This window comes from Temnothorax americanus, unplaced genomic scaffold, assembly GCF_048541705.1.
Source record: "Temnothorax americanus isolate GAGA-0224 unplaced genomic scaffold, ASM4854170v1 Scaffold12, whole genome shotgun sequence".
NCBI lineage: Eukaryota > Metazoa > Arthropoda > Insecta > Hymenoptera > Formicidae > Temnothorax > Temnothorax americanus.
In genome coordinates this window covers 2,607,649-2,625,768 of record NW_027509253.1, presented here as the reverse complement: position 1 = coordinate 2,625,768, position 18,120 = coordinate 2,607,649, and the positions used below count along the sequence as shown (strand labels likewise).

General features: G+C 42.9%; 1 long non-coding RNA gene across 1 annotated transcript in view; it reads left to right on the top strand.

The window, feature by feature from the left end:
* LOC143893386 (uncharacterized) overlaps positions 1-17,867 on the top strand; it is a 28,154-nt gene extending 10,287 nt beyond the window's left edge. Inside the window, exons 2-3 of the long non-coding RNA XR_013255781.1 lie at positions 17,254-17,458; positions 17,583-17,867. This is a non-coding gene — a long non-coding RNA (uncharacterized LOC143893386). The remainder of the gene's footprint in view (positions 1-17,253; positions 17,459-17,582) is intronic.
* Positions 17,868-18,120: the final 253 nt, after the last annotated feature.

The window sequence follows — 18,120 nt, the reverse complement described above, 5'->3', positions numbered from 1 at the left end:
TGCTGCCGACGCGATGCATCCGGATACGTGCATGCGTTCGCCATTCGCCATTCGACCGAACCGTCCACCGAACCGAGACGGTTCGGCGGGCACTTCCGCGTGGGTGACCGGTTCTGATCGCGCGCGCGCAACGCTACTTTTGCTTTTTGGCGAAAACTCGAGAGTCGTGTGCGTCGCCCGAGATCGAGAATTTCTTCGCCTCGGGTGTTGGTTGGTGGACCAAGCCAAGCCGCGCCGTCGTTCCACCGAGGCCCAGGGTGTGTTGCCGGTCTATTCAGAGTCGGCGTGCCAACTAAAGTGACACACAAAGGCGACCGCGCGAGCTTGGACTACCGGTCAGGTCATAATAAGGAAGTACGGACAATGCGAGGAACTTCTTTTCGTTATACTGCGCGCCGGTGGTTCTCAATCGCGTGCGTACCCGTACACGAATGCGAGAGATTTTTTAGCGAGCGAGGTAGCAAAGTGGAAATCGTTTTCGTGTGGCTCGGCTCGGCTCGGCTCGGCGCGGCGCTCGAAGCGACGTAACTCAACCGCAACAATGTAGCGTGTCAAGTAGTCGGCAGTAGCATTCGTGGGACACGATATGTTGTTTACGCGTAATTACGGAAATTGCGAAAGAATGCACTGGACTCTCGCGCGTACCCCAGTGGCTTAAGTCTCTGCTAATGTGGGATTAAAGCGAAATAATAATGCCGAGGGCTTCGGCGAGCCTCAAGAGCACGCGATGGAAATACGAGAAACGATCGCCGAAAGTGGCGAGTTCCGGTGCCGGCGAACAGTGTTCGGGATAGGAAAGCGAGCGGATCCGGGCGCCTCCGCGCAACTCTGATGGAACTCGATCCAAAAATAAATAAGAGTTCATCAGTGAGCGGACTGAGCTAAATGAGCTTCTGCGAAATCCCTCGGAAGGGCGCGCACGCAATCGTGCGCCGCACGCGAAAAGTACAGACGTATGATTGTGTGTGTGTGTGTGTGTGTGTGTGTGTGAGTGTGCGGGTATATACGCGTGGATCCTGGTCTCTTATAGGTTGTGGAAAAACGATGCGGAATGCAGCACCGCGAGACAGCGTAGGCGGTGGTGCTCCCACGCGATTCTCGTTTGTCGGAGTTCACTTCTGCTAAATCCTCGTAGATACGGGTGATATTAGAGCGCGAAAACCGATATGGTCGGAATTTGTAATCGGGAATCGTTACTTCTAGGCTTCCCCTACCCACGCACGAGAAACACGAGCCGCACCATTTTTAGACTAATGACGTAAACGAGGCGTTTATTGGCGATATTCGAAGATTGCTAAATTTATAACTCGCTGAAATAAATAAAATGTATAAAATTGTTTATACGCTTTTTAAATTTGTATTCTTTTTCTCAATTTAGAACGATGCCGCAAAAACTTAAAAAGATATAATTTTATAAGAAAATATTTGCGCAATTTGTAATATATTGTTTAAAAATACTGTATGTTTTGTCGGACTTATGAATTAACCATCACAGAAACAAAATCAGTATAAAAGATCGACGGTAACTTCTATAGGTGGATTTTAAAAATCTCTTCGTGCGAGAAAGAACTCCGAAATGTATCCGAACCACGGCGAGATTATTTGCAAGGGGAGTTCTTTATTTGCATCGAGAAATCAGGGTATAAAAGTCGTAACATTTTCGCACACTCACTTTCGAGCTCCTCAGGCCAGAAACAGCTATAATTACTTAACAGACGAGAGTTCGTTTTCGAGGCAACTGGTTGTGAATGGAGCTTTATGCGAGCCTCGAACGCAACGCCGTGTGTGGTGCGACGCATTCCTGTCCGCATTCTCTCCCGTCGTCTTCTCTTTCTCTCCTTTTCCCTGCCTTTCTCTCTTGATTCGGACATAACCGACGGCCCAATCTCTTTTCTTTCAGAGAAAGGGAGAGATAAAGGGCAGCATGGGAGCATGAAGAAGCGAGAGAGAAGGAACGAGATGGAAGGCCCTGTCCAAAGGCGTTTTTGTTCATCTCTTTCGATTCCTGGAACAAGCTGGTTCGCACCGGACCCCACGGGGTCCAGGCAATGTTTCAATTAGAGACTCGAGAAAGAGAGAGAGAGAGAGAGAGAGAGAGAGAGAGAGAGAGAGAGAGAGAGAAAAGGAAGAGAAGAGAAAAAAGAGAGAGAGAGCGAGGTGTGTTCAGTGAACAGGCCCTTAAAGGAAGCTCAAACCTTTAACCGTCGGCGTTAGACGATTGGCCCGCCCAGTTAGGATTAAAAGGCTTTGACGAATTAAGAGGTTCAGAGCTTAAGAAATGTGACTTTTAAAATATAATCGCCCTACAAGGGCGATTTGAATACGTTGAAAAGTATGCGCTTCATTGCTGTGATACGTTAAGTCAATTAAAAAAATCGGTGAGAGATTGTAAATGATGAATACTGCTTTCTATCATAAATCTGACGTTTTAACAACCTCCGGCGTTGCTCTCGGTTTTATCTCAGCATCGTGCACTGTTAAATTTATAATATTAAATTCTAAATTTGAGTTATTTTTAGCCATTTCTATAACCAGTCGCCTGCTCCTATACTCAGTATGTTAATTTAACTAAACTAATAAAGTTAAAATAATAAGTTTCAGCACACATGGTAGTTAAAATTAATTGTTACTTAACTCAAGATATTCGTTTAAATTTCATCCTTTAATATTTAACAGTAATGTAAGGAAGTTTCGATTCGCACTCAAAAGAGCAACGTGATTATTCGATAATTTCATTCGTCTCCGCAAGAAAATGCGAACTTTGTGTCTATGTGTCGTCGTCCCGTTTTTAGCCCTTGAATATTTTTTCTTACACAAACACAGGATCGTATAACGAAGTAATAATTATTTAGAGATACTTAATGGTCAGAACTGTACGGAACTATCGTCAGGGAGTTTAGAACTATTGTTTAAAATCTCGAACGAGCCGAGAACTAGTCGCAGAAGCATAGCATATCACTCTAATACGAGTGATATGCTGATAAAAATTGTTAATAATTATTTAAAGATAGACAGTGGTCAGAACTGTACGGAACTATCGTCAGGGGGTTCAGAACTATTGTTTAAAATTTCGAACGAGCCGAGAACTTCTCGCAGAAGCATAGCATATCACTCTAGTACGAGTGATATGCTGATAATAATTGTTTATAATTATTTAGAGATAGTTAATGGTCAGAACTATGTTACAGAACTATAGAACTCGTCAAAAACTATAAAATTCATTCTGAAAAAATTATATGATATGCTAACTTCGCGGGTAGTTAGCATATCATTTCTCAACTTCCGTTTATTTATATTTAATGACCAGAACTATCGTTAAAAATTATCAGGATCTATAGAACTCGGTTGTATGCAAAGAAAACTCTACTTTTTTTTGATATGCTGACAATTAATATGCTAACTTCATACACATCTTCATTCCAAGCTGTTTGCGCATTTACCAATGTCGCGGGTATACAAAGGTGTCGAGTGGCCTATACGGGAACTGTGAGATCAAAGCTCGTTACGATGGAAGCCAAACGGTGGCATCCGGAGGGAGATGTAGACGAGGGAGTGTACAGCCAGGTACAAGCAGCGGTCACAGGGAGATTGCATTCTGCCTGGCAGGAAGACATGGGACCTTCGTGCGGTGAATAATTCTCTAGCAAACCTGTACAGGTGCTCCAAATGGTACAATGATACATTTGATGCAAGAAATGTATCCCTCGTCTATTTCCGCGGCGTGCATATTGATACATTTAAATTTACTAATGAAAGAGATTCTCTTGATGTTTTATAAAGAAAAATATCTAAATGGCATTAATAAATATATATAAGTTAATGTTTGTAAATTCATTCTTTAGTTAAATTAGTCTCTCTAAATAATATGACCTTACTAAAAATATATATATATTGTCTTTATATAAACTATAAATAATTTTATATTAAAAAATGTTCTGTATATATATATATATTTGTTGCTTAGAAGCAAATAACGTTTAGATGTTATCGTTTAAATGCCTGCCTCATTTATTTTCGAAAAATATCTATTAATTATCCTATAATAATTAATCTCATAATTATTAATATAAAAGCTGTTTCTGAAATATTAATCGTTATTTTTAACACACGTAATGCGTACCTTATAACACGTATAACACGTAAAATATCTTTTAATACGCATGAAATATATTTCTGATAAAAACGGCACGTTTTCCTTTTCCGCGCGAATTTCCGCGAAATTGTGCGTCGTTGCTTCTCATTGTACCTTATTTCTACGCCATGTTCTGACATTTCGCTGCCGCATAACGAGAGAAAGTCGGATAAAGATGAGACGGGGAGGAGTTTAACGCGTGCAGGGCGAAGTAACTTTGGGGATTCGAGTTTCCACGGTCCAACATTGCGAGATGGATAGGCTCTTTTCCGTTGAATTACCAGCATGGTCCGAGCTCTTTCCATTAACGTCCAGGCTCCGTGTCGTGCCGCGTCGGGACCCGGCATTTCTGACCGGGGATTTTCGGGCGGGAAAATAAGGAACGAGGCAAAAAAGCGTTTCGTGATCCCCGGGAGCTAAGGGCGAGCGAGGGTGGCTGTTGGCGCGCGTATTCGTCGATTCAATTCAGATCAAAATCGCGGAACGTTGACGATCGGTCGGTCGGTCGGTCGTACGCTAGCTGCATCACGGTGAATGGCCCATTATTTCCTCGAGAAACGGGGGGTCTTTCGGATTTAGGACAAGATGGACGATTGGCACGATGATCCGAACTAAGGCGGACTGTGGCTGGGCCGATGACGCCGTCGATAACGATCTTGTCGTCATACCGATCCGTTAACGCGACGTGACCGAGTTTCACGCTCGGCCGTGAATGTGAAGTTCTGATTCCCTTCTGCCTTAAGAATGCCGGCATATCTTTTCGTTGCCAAAAACGTTTCCCGAAGTTATATAAATCTCTATTTGCGAGAAATCCTACATCAGTTTATGATTTTACATATTTCAGTCTCAATCATGACTTAAGTCTTTTTTTCGGGATATAACGTACATACGGACATGTCTGTGAACTGTGAAATTCGCTGTTACCGAAGCACTGCTTGGACGCTTGCGACGAGCGTTTGTATCCGGCGAAAAGGCGATCGGCGACATTCTAAAAGCGATCAGCACGCATTGCTGCAAGGAAATTTCCCTCGTCTCGTCGCGCACCGATTTCCATTTCGAGTCCGATAGTTGCGGGACGGAGAGACGCGACGCGGTCCGTATTGCGCGTTCCATTGAATGAAGATAGACCACAATGCGTCCCGAGTTTCCAGACGTTCCAGGCCGGGCGAGCGGATGGAGATGGACGTCGATAAGTCGAGGGGGATTTGAGAGTGCGATACCCTCGACGATCGGTGAACGGTCACGTTTTATTCCCAGAGATAGCGTCGCCTCGTGGGACCTTGAGGTGCCTCGAGGTTATCTGAGAGCGAAGAAATTTGTCAAAATCCGAGGAGAGCGTGCGAGAATCGCGTCGAGAACGATACCGGTCGATGAACGGATGTATAGATGAATTTTGTTTCAATAGTTTCATTAGTTTTTTGACAAATGAGTATTTTTCAAGGGCCTCTAAACGAGATGTAGCTCATTTATAATTTGGCTAATTCGATTGGGAACCCCTCGAGGAATAAGTTTCTCGAAAGTTTTGATATACAGAAGATAATGTCCCGACTGGAAATTGGCCCGACATACCATAAGGACCTCACCGGGTATTCTTAAGGCATGCCTTACTAAGGCCAACCCGATTAGGTCCTTATTATTACTTAATCGGGCTAATTATAACACGGTTGAAAGTAAGTTTAATCAAGTATTCTGATCATGTCTTTATGAGGACCCTGTATACATGCCTTATCGGAAAATAGTAATTACAAATGCCGAATTTTATAGGGTGACATAAACAGGCCCCGATTAAGACATGTTAGTCTTGTTTTATCAGAATTTTGATAGGGTTATATAATTTAGGTCCTGATCGAGATAATGTACATATGTGCTTAATCGAATAAAAGTTGTACCTATAATGTATATAAAAGTTTTGTGAAGCTAACATCATCAATTATAATTGGCATTATTATATAACTAGGCATGCTTGATACGGCACCAGTCAGGACCTTGCCAGTTTGCCCTAAAAAATAATTAGATATTCTAACCTGTCGCGTCTGAGAAGGCAATAATCAGGATTTTTTTGAGTATCCCCTAATACACAAAGTTTCAAAGGTCATCAAAATTAATCTGATATTATTAATATAATATCTATAATAAAACACACACACACACACACACACACACACACACATTGCGGTTCTTTTTTATTTGACTAATATTATTATTGTAGGAAGTACAATTCGTCTTCTTTCATTATTAAAATATACATCATATCTATATCCAACTCAAAATTTTATTACTCTTTTTAAACTAAAAATTTGTTTCTTAAAATAAATAATTTTTGAAAAATTGTATATTTGCGCTTGTTATGACATATGTAAATTATATATAACACTTACATCAAATTAAGAAGTAGTCCACAACGTAAGGCAGTTAGCTCACGATCCAGAGGTCCCGAGTTCGAATCCCACCAAGGTAAGTGATTTTTCAAATACGAGAAAATATATATAATCATAGACTGCATCTTAAGAAACAAATTTAGTTAAAAAATAGTAATAAAATTTCAAAATAAATAATATTTTTTTATGTCGGGTGAATATGCGCGTCATACCTTATATATTTCCCTTATGAGGACCTAATATAAATTTGACAAGGGCCTGATTGTGATAACTTATAAGGACCTTATAGAAAAACTGCGTTACACGATTACTTAGATACCGATAAGGCAATAGTATCAGTTCCTGACAACTAAATCAGGCAAATATTATATGGTCCTTATTTGGACCTTAGTTTAATTTCCAGTCGGGGTGTATTACATGGTATGATAGAGAAATAAACCATTTCAAGATTATTTAATTAATATTAATTTCCTTTTATATATATATATATATATATATATATATATATATATATAATAAATACGAGGGAGTACTCAGTTCTCGGAATTGTTTAAAAAAATAGCGTTTTTGTATTTTATATTTTATATGTTTTTCGTAATGTTTTTTCTCATGGTATTATTTTTAAAGACTTTTTCGATTCTGAGTCTCATCTGAACAAGTTTGAATAGGTTTATTCAGAAGAAAATAAAATTTCACACATACACGCTTTCATCTTATAAGAAAATAGTCAAGTATTGCGGACAATACAAAAACAGCTTCTGAACAATTACCCTCGATGCTCTCGCGCAATGCCATGTGACAAAGTGTTTCACGATATTCAACGGCAAAATCCTGAACTAAGTACCTTCAATTCGCACGAGAGGTTCAACTTCTGGAAACTCTTTTGTATATCCCCTCGTATCTACACTAATTCTGGCTTACAAAATACTGTTTTTAATTCTTCGATAAAAAAAATTATCTATCATAATTAATGCACAATAATATCCTAAAAATTGCTTTGAATTTCCTTGGGTTATTTAATAGTTTATTACGTTCATTATTAATGAGAAATTAATGTATAATGAGTAGACGCGCGCGCGGATTTAGGATATTTTCAATTAGCGGTTTAGCTGCCGTAGAATTCACATCGCGAGTATCGTATCTACACATGAACGTTTGACGAGATTCGCAACGCGTCATTATCCTTCGAGTAGTTTAACGGTACGGATCAGATACGAAACGCCGGAGATAACATTTCGAAACATCAAACGCTAGTCGCGCAATAACCGCGAATGACGCGGCGTTACTATAATGAATGTCGGGATAGGCGAAATTGTTCGCGTATAATAACAACAATTAGATGCGTTACGGGCTCGTTACACGTCGGCAAAGGAGATTAAACTAAATCGCGGGTCCTCTCGACGACGAGAGGAGAGGCGGGCAACAACGAAGCCAAGTTGATTCGCGCACACAGAAGGCATCCACATGCCGGCGCTCGTTACCTAAGCACTAACAAATGGTTGCTTCCTTCCTTCGAAGCCCAAGGCTGTTCCAGGTCGGCGCTGCCGCCGCGTGTTCAACACGGTGCGAAAGAGCAACGCGCGTTTCTTTCTTCGTTTACACGGCTTTCGTTCTTCTTTAGGGACAATGGCCATTCAGAGGCATGGAAAGTCACCGGTCACGGCAGGACGAGCCACAGCGTAAATATTTTTCAACATTCCTTCGCGAACGCTTTCTAAAGCTTTCATGCCGCTGGCGGACCGTGAAAACTTCCCCGAGCAAAACGTCGCGAAATCTGACTGGCGTCTCACCTGTACGACATCGTGGACTGATATTTGTCATTTCATTTAATAGTTGAGCAACTTTTTTACGAGCAATAGATTTAATGAAAGTTATATAACTTTAAATTTATACTATCTCAATATCAAAATTTGAGTATTTAAATAGATTATAAAATACACGTGTGTGTGTGTGTGTGTGTGTGTGTGGAGGAGAGGGAAAAATAAAGTATCTATAATATTTCTGGTGGGTGATCAGCCGAAATAAAATTTTCCTTACACAAAAGAAAAATAAAACGTGAACTTATTAAAAAAGTAGTATAAGAAATTATGTAGGTCTTATATATATATATATATATATATATATATATATACACATATATATATATAAATTATATAATTATTAAATTACATATATGTAAAAACAAAACGTTTCGACTTCACCGAGTCTTCTTCAGCCGTAGTATAAATAAAAATTACAAAAAATTATATAGAATTTTTAAACCTACAGAGCCACATCACCGTTCGAAAGCCTGACAAATACATACTGAGATCTTGTCGTTGCATCTATGAAGTCAAAGGTAAAACCGGAGATAAAATGTAGTCAGCGAATAAAATAACATAATTGATTCCTCGTTCGGAGGCGAGAATAAATCAGGTCCAGTCCATAAGAATTGGTGCTTTTGTTGTATAGTCAAGATTGTATAGTCAAGTATAAAAAATTATCTTACAACTATACAACAAAAACACCAATTCTTATGGACTGGACCCGATTTATTCTCGCCTCCGAACGAGGAATCAATTATGTTATTTTATTCGCTGACTACATTTTATCTCCGGTTTTACCTTTGACTTCATAGATGCAACGACAAGATCTCAGTATGTATTTGTCAGGCTTTCGAACGGTGATGTGGCTCTGTAGGTTTAAGAATTCTATATAATTTTTTGTAATTTTTATTTATACTACGGCTGAAGAAGACTCGGTGAAGTCAAAACGTTCCGTTTTTACATGTATATAATTTAATATTTATATGTAACATCCGTTACTGCTCGATTATTGACCTTTTTCCTTTTTATTTTTATGTAGGTCTTGATGTATTATATGTATATAGCCGGCCATATAGAACGGCGATAATAGATCGCCAATGTCGTAGACGCGTAGCATTCACTCCTTCATGACAAAACGAAAAATGATTTCCCTCGCGTGACAAGGAGTTCCTGTCGACGCACGGGGAGATCGAAGGTCGGCGCGAGTGACACTAAAAAATTAAACCTGCTCTCCCCCGTGGCGGACGTAACAAATTAAAAACGATAACGCTTACAAGGGAAAATTCCGATGGCGCGCGCGCCTTTTACAAATAATAAATACACGTACACAAAGGAAAGCGAACAAGTAAAATCTTTCCGGCTTACCTCACCGGCGTACACGTTAACGATTCGTCGGCACGCACGTCGTTAAACTTGATTGATTTTCTTATCTGGCTCTATTAATATTTATACGCTGTCGTTACGCGCTCCCGAGACCTTGGGTGCGTAGGTTTCCTTATTTTCTAAAAGTATATACGTTTCCGGCAGGCATCCGTCATTGTGTAAAAGACGATCGCAATCGCGCAACGCGATGTTTTTTATATAAACAGGAGTTTTACATTGTACGTGGCCATAATCTACATGTCGTATTTGCAATCAGATCTCTCCCATCGGGTATAATAGTTGGGAAGCGTTTTATCGGTGCGATTTACGGACATTCGTATCGCGGACAACGCAGAATACATAGAGGACCTTCGGGATTTCGTTGTGGCGTGAAATATAGAATAAAACGCAGTTTTTTCGAAATAATTTTATGAAGTGCACAGCCTGAATCGATAAACGATACTAGTAACCTTCGTTATATCAGGCTGCGAAAAACACGGCAATATTTTATTTGTTTAGTTTGCTGATATTCTTGCCTGGCCGGCAAGATAAACGTTTGACATAAAGAACCTTCGGAATATCATTATGGCGCAAAAATCGTGCAGCAATAGAAGCACGTTTTTTTTTACTGGCCTTGTCTCGTAAAATCTCGCGGGACAATCGTTACGCGCGTAAGCGCTATTGAAAACGGCGATTTTATCCCGGATAACTCTCCAAAGGAACGGCTCGCTTGCATTTCGCGAAAATCTATACATAGATTTATGCACGTTGCGCTAAAAGTCGGAGTAGCGCGCGGAAATAGAATAGAATAGAATAGAATAACGCTTTATTATTAGAGCCATAGGACAAAGTTTTGCCAAGACATACACGCACGAATTTAGATTACGTATAACATTGTATAAATTAAATGACACGCGTTGCACGTGCAGTCTGAAATTCAAATATAAGCACTAGAGGGGCAATAAGTAAGAAACTAAAGCAAAATTGTCGTCAACTTTTTAACTTAAATCGATAGATCGTTTTTCATTCATGGGAGAAGATTCCCGGAAATACTTCACGCTGGTATGCGTCCGAATGTATTCTGCGTTCCGTATATTTAACTGTAAAAAAAATCAGGAGACTATATATAAAAGACGTGGAGTATGAACGGAATGCGAGGTGAACGGTCTCGGACTGTCTAACGAGCCGGAAACCGGACGTGCCGCGTAAGAATCGCACAGAAATCGCGTTCAGCGGACGGTCCTGAACTTGTCGAAGCGGTTCGACTTCCGTTCCAACGTAAGAGCGAGACATTTGATTCCGTTTACTTCTTTTCCCTCTACGTCTCTCTCTCTCTTCGTCTTCGCTCCTCTTCCTCCGTTCTTTCTTTCATAGACGGAAACCGGAAGTCCGTGTATACGCATTCGCGATTAGCGCAGGCTTGCGTAAACCATTAATGTTTGTCTGATAAACCTACTTTCTTGTAAAATAAACAACACACCTATATAAACCAAGCTGAATAAATTGAAATTAAACTTGAATTAAAATAAAGCTTAATAATTTTTTTCTCTCTGAAGCTTTGAGGCATTAATAAGATGGAGCTATAAACGAAATGATATTCGTACGGCTAAAGTTTCATCGTAAACAAGTTCACAGAACTGAAGAAGAAAAATATTCTGCAAAGAGGCTTCTCTCGAGAGGATGTGGCGAAAAAATTAAAATGTGAAAAAAAAAAAGAAAAGACATCTATTCGCCTTATCGTTCCAGCTACGATATAATCGCCATGTGTGGGAATAACGCGGCGCTTCAGGATGCAACTGCGCGTCCAGGGTGTTACATGCATTGTACGGCCGGTTGATATCGCGGATGCCATCACGGCACGTATACGTGTACTTTCTAATTCCGTTGCGCGAGAGCCTTCTCGGGGCGCACTCGCGAAGAGAGAAAACAAATTGCCTCATTATGTAAGTCGTTAAAGCTACCTATATTAAAATGCATTGGATTGGTCGCATTGGCAACGACCGCGTGTCTCATGCGTAGGTACACGCGCGTGTGCCGTGTACACGCGGCTTGCGGGCGAAGCACGCGCGTGTGTCCCGTGCGCCAAGTAAGCGGTCATCTACATGCGAAACGTGGTCGCCGATGCAACCGAAGAGAACGAGAGAGAGGCACGAGGGTGAAGGAGAGAGAGAGAGAAAGGGCAAGGGAGGGTAAAGGAGAGCGCGAGTCGAGAGGATGCGTTCGCACAGCCGGAAGTTGTACGAATTTGTACATCCTGCGCGCGTATCGCGCGCCCCAAACAGTACGCTGCCTGCAAAGTAACATTTTTTTTCCTGGAACAACATTACAGCCGTGCACCTATTCATGGCTGCATCGTTTCGCTAACTGGTGACCATTTGTATGCGCGCTACACTGCGAGAGGCCGGTCGGAAAGCCCAAACAATTTCAACGTAACGACGGCTGGAAAGTTCCTGGATCGGTGCACGCGCGTTAACGTCGTCGTTAGATCGTGACGCAGGGGCCTATTTTTACAGGAGCGATTTGTGAACAGTATCCTGTAAAAGCCGGTGTACCGTCACATAATTTACGGTCACCCTCGTGTCATATCTGTAGTGCTAAAATACAAAATTTACGTATTAATATTTGAAACTTTTACAACTTCTTCGTGACCGCTCCGCAAGCTTCGAAAGCCGCGATAACAGAGTAGGACAATTTCTCCTCCGCTTTATTTTCAGAATATCGCAAATATTGAACAGCAGTGATCTCCAGTATAAAAATGATTGAGCGAAATGCGCGAATATTTTATTACGCAGAGAATGACGACATATGTGGGCTGCGCAATATAAAATTACAACTGCGCGCGGTATAGATTCCATTTGAACAGTCCTAAAGTCACTGAGAATGTTTTCATTTCATCGACGAGTCCGATTCGAAACAATAACGCAGAGCCCGGCGCGACCTCGCTCTCGCCTCGGTTTCATAAGTGCAATGCGGATAACGATGTTATTATTCCACCCCGTTTCTTATCGAGTAGGTCATCATCGTCATCGGCGCGCGCTCGTGCTCCATTCATGTCACTCTCCGTCTCATTTCACCCTCGTCGCATCGCGCCGATATTACGCACCGAGAATTTCAACGCGGCCGCTTCAATTTCCATTGAATCGAATTTCTTTCACGGGCAACAACGAGATCCGTACGGTCGAACGACAAAACGCGATCCCTTATTGTTCGATACGTACTACGTACACCCGGGATAGCATGTGTACCGAGATGTTTACTGATCGTAGTTGTTTCAATTATCGTTCCCGTTCCTTGGCCTCGCGATGACGGCACCGCGCTTCGATCCGCGCGCTAGGATGGAACGCGCGATTCTTGCCGCGCGGCGTATCACGCGTGCTAATGAAATGCGATGTAAACAGCCGCGATGCAACAATTGCGCCTCGATCTACCGTTATGAATGCTCATCGAGAATCGGGATGAATAGCGCGCGGCCGTATGAAATTTTCTCACACAACCGCTAGTTAAAATTTCAATGAGAGACTCCGTTCGAGCCCGTTTTCTCTCGGCGGGAATTTTAACGGCAACGTCGTTCGCAACATTTCAATTTTCAAATGCCTATTGGCGATTAAGTCTCGAGTTTGCTCCGTTAGAATTACAAGCGATGAGATTTCCTTCAAAATTGACGTGGCGCAGGGAATGATGGTTCGAATATTGGCATTACAGTTCTCGTATTCGCGATAATCCAAGAAGATTGAAAGCTCGACGCGAGGAGGACGTGACAAGGACAACACGGTTCATCTCGGGCGCGCGCAATAGCGTTCTTTCCTGCTGCACTAATCCGCGCGACGAGCGCAAAGCCGGTCTCGTCTTAATGCAAGTCGTCCGCGAGCGTTACCGCGATAGTCGACTTACACCTTGACCCGCTTCCAAAGCGGACTTAAACCAGACACCCGGTATATACGTGCGTCACGAGCTTAAGCCCAATGAGCGTTTTGCACTTTCACGAGGCACTGTTTCGCAACAGTGACATTTCCGTTGGACCAAACAAATACCAATTAAACGTTTTGCTCACGAGACATGCAGCGAGACTGTCGCAAAACCGCCGGCGGTTCCAATGTCGTTCCGATTAAATTTATAGCACGGTTTAGTCTTCGAGACATTCGTGCAAAAAAATTTCAGAGATTATCCGTCAAACGATGGCGATGTTTAATTGCGGCGATTCAAACCCCAGAATACGTACAATTATTGTCAATTTGCATTATTATGACTCTGTTTGAGACGAAATACGTCCTATAAACGACACAAATATGTAAAACATAATATTTACGACGCATCTTTAAAACTGTGCGGAATTGCCAATAATTATTGTTATGATAAGTACAATTACGATCAATCAATGTTACAAGATGAAATATCAACGAAAGAAAAATCATGAAAGAAATTAGAAAAATTGGATGTTACGCAAACCGCGGCTGTTATTGTCTGTCTCGCTTTATTCTCTATCTTTTTTCTTCATCTTTTTCTCGCCTCGAAAAAAGACGATCAATCCCGTATGACGTCGGTCGATCGGCCCGTTCAACAGACCAGACACTTTTCTCGACTCTTAATTGCCGTGTGCAATTACGATATTTGTCGTGCGTCTGCCTACGCACGCCGGTCTCGGCCTCTCGGAGCACCGGGTCTCGTATGTCTCCCCGGCGCGGCGGTGAAATGGAAACAGGGCCGTAGGTGTCTGGTTTCCACGTCGGCGACACAAACCTCATTAATCTCCCGTCCCACCATTTGCAAGCCGCGCCGTCACCCTGCCGCCGTCCGGACGACGAATGCAACCTCGCGCCGCGGCCCCGGGGCCACTCTCGTCGTCGTCGTCGTCGTCGTCGTCGCCGTACGCACGCCGCACCGCTCTCCGCTCCGCCTCTCACCACGAAGCGTAAAAGGCGCGATCTCGCGCGCGACAAAAACCTGCGTCTCGTTTCGTTTCTCCTCTCCTCTCCTCTCCTACCATCCCTCGTCCCATCCCGTCGTGTCGCGTGTCGTCTCGGCTCGTGCCGGCGCGACGACGCGATGGAAATAGTTACCGGCGACGTCCGTAAAACGATTTTAAGTGCTATTCTCATCGCCTTCCTCTTCTCTTCCTCGATCCGACGTTCCTTCCGTTGTTGCAATCGCATCTGCGCCGCACGGCGACGGCGACGACGACGACGTTCACCGCGATAGTTTTATTCGCGAACGCGGCTCGGGCTCGAATATCACGGAGTTACCTCTCTCGTCATCTCCCGTCTCTCCTGGGCACGCTATACCGTTACATGTGAACATCTACGCACTATCTTTCCAGCGGGTTTTCCCCATTGCTATTCTCGTGTCTTATAATGCCGTAGTTCGGCCGTAGTTTCCGGCGAAATGAGTACTTTTTGTAATGTTTGAATGAATACGGCAAGTGTAGTTGCAGATATTAAGCCAGAAGAATTTAGTACTCTAGAGAAATTTAGTATTCTACGTCGCATAAAATATTAAGCAGCGTAAAAAGATATGTAAAAAATAATTAATATCTGCGACGCACGGAAAAAACTGGCTGACAGAGAAAATTTATTAGCCGTAAATATTAATAAGTGTTTGAATAAATATGCAGTAAATGCCTTGGATACAAGTATAACATAAAGATAATGTTACGAATGTTTTTGTAATATTGCCTTTTACGGTTCTTTAAGGTATGATAAATCATTATTCTCTATTTTCCGTCATTTTCCGTCGATTACCGGCTACCTAAATAAAGTACAGCGAGGAAAATGATTGATTTGGATTTTAATGATCGCTTCCCGCTTTCTTCGTGAGGCGTGCAGCCTTGTTTTATCGGAACAAGATAGGATAATTATCCCCCGATGATTGGAAAATTATTCATTCGCGGTGTACGATGCTCGTCGTGAGCAGAGCCGACCACTCTTGGCGCCACGACGCGGTCGTTATTACTCTCCAGCGGTAACGGCCAATAACGACAGCGCCGTGGCGCCAAGCGTTGACGTTATTCCGCAGCACAGGGTGTTCAGAAACGGAATGTTCGGGAACGGGTCTCTCGATATACGTCGACGATTCGTTACTCACTCGTCGGAAGAGATCGTAATCTGAGCCGGGCCCCGGCGCGGCAGAGCGGCGAGCGCGAGAACACGTCCCTACGGAAACGTCGGTGATTTTACTTAATTTTCGATGGCTGACGTAAACGAAATCGGAAATCAGTTATCCCGTTAATTGCACCGGGATTTACGCCCGTCGATAAAAAGCCGAAACGATAACGAGCGGAACGCACGCGTCCCGCCGCCGCCGCTACCGCGCATTTTACTACGTCGACATATATAGACAGTTGGTATAATATTTGTACCGACTCCCTCGCCCCGCATTACTTTTTCAGCGCCACGTGGTACCGTTTTCACGGATGGCTCCCCCGAATTTGCATTTATCGCATGTCACGGAAGTCACGCGTCGTTAATACGTACGCACTTGTCGTGCTTTTTCTCGTTCTCTTTCTCCCCCACGCTCGCGCTCGCGGTGCTCCCACGGTGCGGCGCACTCGCGATAAGGGCCCGGTATATTTTATTATCAGCCGAGGACCGTCGAGGCGAATCGTCGACCCGAAAGGGCGAAGCGTCGACATAAATCTAGCGGCACGCGAGAAAAAAAAGGGGGAGAGAAAGCGGAAGAGAAAGGGAGATGGAAGGAAGAGGAGGATACCGTTCTTTCTTCTTGAAGGAAGAGAGGCCACCCACCTACCTCTCAACGAACACGCGAAGTCATTTATTTTTCGCGGTCACTCCCGCCCTCCCCGTAGTCCCTGACGTCACCTTTCGTACACCGGGGCCTGGATAAACCGACCCGACGGTCTACAGAAGAAGGTTAATCCTCGCCATAACAAATAAATTACCAGACCGAAAGTAAATCAAGACGGATGTTATCGCGGCCTGCATATGTATCGTTTGAAAATTGCAGCGCCAAGGTTTTCCGGTCACGACGCCGGTGGATGACGTGACTTCGACTTCGCTCGTTAATTACGGTTGCCGTTTCATTCCCTCGCATTTCTTATGCAGATGCGCGCAGGTTAGCGCGGCTCATCTCTAATGGGATCGTGAATCGCTCGAATCAATAGAACCGATCATCAAACGTCAATAAAGAGATGCCGTTCGTTAAGACTTTGCTGCACGATGCTGAACTCGATTATTCGCTAACCAGACCAATTTTGGAGGAACAGCTTAACGCAAGTCTCATTTAAAGATATGTGAAAAGGCGCAAAATGCGACGGCAATCCTAAATAAATTATTTTATCTTTATAATTGATATTCATATGAACTCATTTTTTCATTTTTTCAACTCATCATAAAAATTTTACGTGTCATAATAAGATCAAGATTTATCTGTATTGAAAGCCTGAGGCAGCTTGTTAAGTTGGCAACAATAAATAATAAAGCGATTGCTTGTGTCCCTCTCAGGATTAAATTTCATTCATTATCAGAGGAAGAAACGAAAAATAAACTAAAGCCTTCCTCCATTATTCTCAGTATACTGAGCTATCTCTCGCTAACGTCATCACCGAATTAAGCTCTGATTTCAGGAGGTGTCGTGGCGCCAGAGAGCAGATACAACCGGTCAAAGGCAGATAGTGTTAGTACCAGGACGTGCTAGGCAGAGCTAAGCGCCGCCGATCCGTACCGAGTCCGCGAGACGGGCTAATAAATTAAGTGTTTGAGTGGCGTTCTAATGATGAAATCACGAGAAATATAACAACATCCTCCAAGAGGGTACCGCCTTGTCGACCCGTAAGTGACAATGATTTGCCTCGTGACTCGTTCCTTCGCGCCCAGTGCGGCGTTCTTCGAAGCACGTGATCGTGGTCTCGTCTCATCGAATAAATTGTGACAAATGAACGCCGGAATTTTCTAGCGAATCACCGAATCACCCACGGAGTCGAGGTTTCAACGAGGAATCCGGCACGCGATCTACCCATGACGTATTTCACGTGCGATTTTTCATTTGATCGCGCGATCGATCTAGAAGCGGAGGTATATATTAGCGCCACGAAATCCTAATTTACGAGAGAGATCACGATATATGTATATTAAGTATATTCCACACGCTATATTGTACACAACCATGCGTAAATGATAATAGTGCATACCACGTAAACTATTTTTACATGTAGTAAATTCAGACAATATACACATTCGACTTTTTTAATGGTTATGCTTTCTCCTCCTTTTGTCTTTTTTCTCCCTTTTTTTTGAACAAAACTCCTAATCGTGAAAACAAAGATCTATTTATAATTATTTCCTGTGCGTTAAGGCGTCGCCGTACTAGGCATACAAATCATTCTCCAGAGAGTAGCTGGAAAGAGAAGAGCTTCTCGATAGTCGAATAAATTCGCGCTTAACAGAACCGGAACGTTCGCGGGGCGATTCATCTTGCGTCACGATCTCGGGCT